The following is a 4550-nucleotide window of genomic DNA, read 5'->3' as shown; positions in this document are numbered from 1 at the left end:
GGAGGAGTGGGAGACCGGAAGGAACGGTTGGTGCGTAGGTAAATGATGGGTCGACTATTACGAATGCAGGTGCATGGTAACGTATCGTGCTACCTCCATGTCCGGCGTCCGATTCGATGATTTCCAGATGCGGTGACGAGGAGAACATTATCTGTACCGTTCGATTGACGAAGCGATAGGCTGAGCACGGTCTGATTTAGATCGTTTTGGAATGAAATCAAGATCAAATTATTGTTTATGATTTTATAAAAATATGTACTTTTTGTATATATATAATTTTTGAATTTTAGGTTTTGTAATAGTTTTTTTTTTGTTATAATTATTTGATTTTTTTTTTTAATATTTAGGTTAAGTTTGGCATCTCTTCAAAAAGTCAAAAAATTACTCAAAAAATTAAAAAGTTACCACTATTCATAAAAAAAATATTAAAAAATTAATTTTTCACACATCCATACAACTCAGCAATCATGTATGTTTAGCGTTGTGCAGCGTTTGTTAAGAAAAATTGCACAGTTTTGGTGTAATTTTCACACAGTGTTGTTCGGCCCGTGGGGGCCCATCACGGGTCCCGTTTTGATAATCTAAATCGTCAATGTGTAGAACTCGTCGAATACTATATATATGTAAAAAAACATATTGATCGGATATCGATAACTACATGATCAAATCAATTTTGTATAAAAAAAATGGATGGTGTTATAATTAACGATTGAAAAAAAACAAATCTGATCAGATAGCTATCGATATCCGATCAACGTAATTTTTTATAACCATATAGTGCTCAACGAGTTTTACACTTTGAACGGTTCATATTATCAAAATGGGACTCGTGATGGCCCCCATGGGCCAAACATAACCGTCCAGTTCAATGCCCGAAAAGTAGCCAAGAATTCTTACCATCAATTCGGCTGCGCAGATTGTATGGCTGTACAACACACCTCTCTAATCTTCTCTTACACACTTCTTTCTACAATTTTTTAATACACATTTTTCTATAAAAAGTCAAAAAGTTAACTCAAACATCCATATTTTTTCCTCAACTTTTTAGTCCAAAAAAATAAAAAGTGCACTTATTTAGGATACCCCAAACAACCCTCTTAATATTTATGTCTAAAAGTCTAACCAGTTAAAATGTTTAAATATTTAAATATTTTTATCGTTGATATATTTATATACTTTTAGGTAATGTTTAAATAAAACATTTTACAAATGAAATTAATATTGTTACACAATATAAATAATAAATATATATTTTTATTTAAATTACACAAATTGTGCATGTGAATGACTAGTATGAATAACATAAAACGTGTAGATTTATGTATGATAATTTTTATGTAGGTGTTGTTTGTGTGTGTATTTAAACTATGGATAGGTCTACGTACTCTAGAAGACAGATATTACTCGGCTCTTTTCTACACGATCAGGAAAGCCGAATAAAACAGATGAGCCGAGTAGATATCGAACTATAGAGCCGAGTAAATAAAAGAATAATGAGTGAAAAGTGGACCTGGCCCCGAGGCCCAGGAAATGAGTATAAATAGAGGAACAACACACTAAGAAATGTATGTGAGAATTATTGTGCTTAACTTAGAATATAAGTAATCTTGAGAGTTGAGACTGACTTGTCCATCGAAGTGCTAATTCCGGCACCCCCGACCGGAGTGTTTATTTCTTTTTAGGTGACTATCAGCAGATCACGAGCATCCCCCAAGATCAGAAGAGTATTTCCAAACCACTTCTCCACAATTGGCGCCGTCTGTGGGAATATTCAAGCATATCCATGTTGGGCGTGTGGAGGACCCTCCAATAGTCACCGATGAAACCACGCAGATAGACAATTTCACTCCAACAAACATGCATGGACTGGAGATTATCCCAGCAAGACGCGCTTTGAACTTCGCCTCACCTTCGACTCTAGAGCATGAGGCAATGCAAGCGATCATGGAACAGGCAAAGCAAAACGAGCAAAGGTTGGAGAACACGATCGCTGAGAACGAGCGTCTCCGTCAGGATTTGGCCTTGGAGGTGGCAAAGTCCAAACAAGTCGTGCCCCAAGATCCGGAACGACCTCTGAAAGCAGGCGGTCGACGACCTCAAGCTCGGAAACAAGACATTGACAGCTGCTATGCTTTGAAAGACCACCTTGAGGAGTTGGTGCAAGATGGTCGGCTCCAGCAACGTGTCCGAAAGAGCGCAACCAAAACAGTTGCATTACAGCAGGATTCACCCCCGCCTGGCGTCATTCATGTGATATACAGCTTGTCGACGCCTCCAACCGTGCATGCAATTCAGTCACACCGAGTACCCCAAAAGCAACTAACGCCAGCAAAAAGGCCACGAGAAGCTCCGAGTATTACCTTCGATGATTCTGATCTTATTGACATAATAGTCCCCCGCATTGATCCACTGGTCATTGAACTACGCGTAAACCATTTTACCGTTGAGCGCGTTCTCATAGACCAAGGGAGTACTTCGGAGGTTATGTATTACAAGACCTTCATCAAACTCGGCTTAAACGAATCAGACCTGTTTTCGGCTTCTTATCCACTATTCGGCTTCAACGCAAATCCAGAGTATCCGTTGGGGAAAATCACACTACCCGTTCGAGCAGGCTCCCGAACAGTGGATGTGGAATTCTTAGTCGTCAAGCTTCCTTCGCCGTATAATCTCATCATAGGGCGAACTTGGTTGCATACAATGCGCGCCGTTCCAAGCACCTATTATCAGCTGCTGCGCTTCCCGACCGAATATGGCATTGAGCAAATCCGTGGTTCCTAGCAATTGGCACAGGCATGTTATCTCCTTTCCGGAAAAACGCCAAAGGAGTTGCAAGTTAATTCCATTGAGGTACCGGATCGAGACAGCCTCGACGATGTCAAGCGACTCCCAAATGAGATAGCCACGGAAGACCTAGACCGAGTTGAGATTGACGGCAATCCAGAGAGGTTCTTCATGGTCCGCACCTCCCTGAGTCAAGCCGACTGACAGCAGCTAGTATCCTTCATGCTCGGCAATCTTGATGTATTCGCGTGGACTCCATATGAAATGTCGGGCGTAGACCCATTTGTTTCGGAGCACCTTTTAAATGTTGACCCTAAGTGCAAGCCGATCATTCAGAAAAAGCCGACGATCAGCCGCAGAGCACACTACCGCCGTCGTTGAAGAGGTAGACCGGCTGCTTGATGCCGGAGCAATCAGGGAAGTGACTTACCCCACATGGCTCTCTAATACTGTGGTTGTGAAGAAGAAAAATAGGAGTTGGCGAGTCTGCGTCGATTTTACAGATCTAAACAAAGCCTGCCCAAAGACTGTTTTCCTCTTCCCAGGATAGACCAACTTATAGATACTACGACGCGTCATCAGCGTATGAGCTTCCTTGATGCCTACAGAGGTTATCATCAAATCACTATGCATCCGGAGGATCAAGAGAAAACTGCATTCCTCACCCCAAAAGGTACCTATTGCTATAAGGTTGTGCCTTTTGGGCTGAAGAATGCAGGGGCAACCTACCAGAGACCAGTCACCACCATGTTCAAGGAGCAACTCGGCAAGACTATGGAAGTGTACATTGACGATATGGTGGTCAAGTCCAAGGAAGAGCAGAATCTTATAGCCGATCTGGAAGAGACATTCGGCATCCTACGTAAATATGGAATGAAGTTAAACGCTTCCAAATGTGCGTTTGGTATCGGCTCTGGCAAATTCTTGGGTTACATTGTCAACCACAGAGGAATCGAAGCCAACCCAAGGCAAATCACAGCAATCCTGGAGCTCGGCTCCCCTCGTTCAGTAAAAGAGGTTCAAAAGTTGATGGGGATGGCCGCTGCACTCAACAGGTTCATCAGCCGGTCCACAGATCGCTGTTGGTAATTCTTTCATACACTACGGCAAGGCAAGGCTTTTGAATGGTCCGCCGAATGCGAAGCCGCTTTCAACGGCCTGAAGACCTACCTCCGCTCCGTACCACTCCTGACAACACCCTCCGTTGGCGACCCGCTCATTTTGTATCTGGCAGTTTCTGACCGAGCCGTCAGCGCCGTACTGATAAAGGAAGAGCTGGGGGAGCAGCGGCCAGTGTATTATGTGAGCAAGACAATGGTTGACGCCGAAACACGCTACCTTCCACTGGAAAAGCTCATCTTAGCCCTAGTCATTGCGGCAAGAAAACTGATGCATTACTTCTAGGGGCATAGCATTGGGGTGCTAACAGATTATTCCCTCCGATCAATACTACGCAGTGCGGAAGCATCTAGACATGTTTCAAAGTGGGCTCTGAAACTCAGCCAGTATGATATTCAGTTTCTACCCAGAACCTCAATCAAGGGACAAGTGTTTTCCGACTTTGTCGTTGAATTCACTAGGGGCCTTGCTGACTTCAAGTCTGATGAAATTCGACCAAAGCTGAACTGGAGGATTTATGTTGGGAACATTTGGCAGTTGTATTATGATGGATCGTCCAACCAGCAAGGTAGTGGAGCCAGAGTTGTAATCATGGCCCCCGACGGCGCAATAATTGAGCAGGCCGTCAAGCTTAGCTTCAAAGCATC

Source organism: Camellia sinensis, chromosome 15 (genome assembly GCF_055761805.1).
Source record: "Camellia sinensis isolate YWXY chromosome 15, ASM5576180v1, whole genome shotgun sequence".
In the NCBI taxonomy this organism is placed as follows: domain Eukaryota; kingdom Viridiplantae; phylum Streptophyta; class Magnoliopsida; order Ericales; family Theaceae; genus Camellia; species Camellia sinensis.
This window is presented reverse-complemented; position numbering follows the sequence as displayed.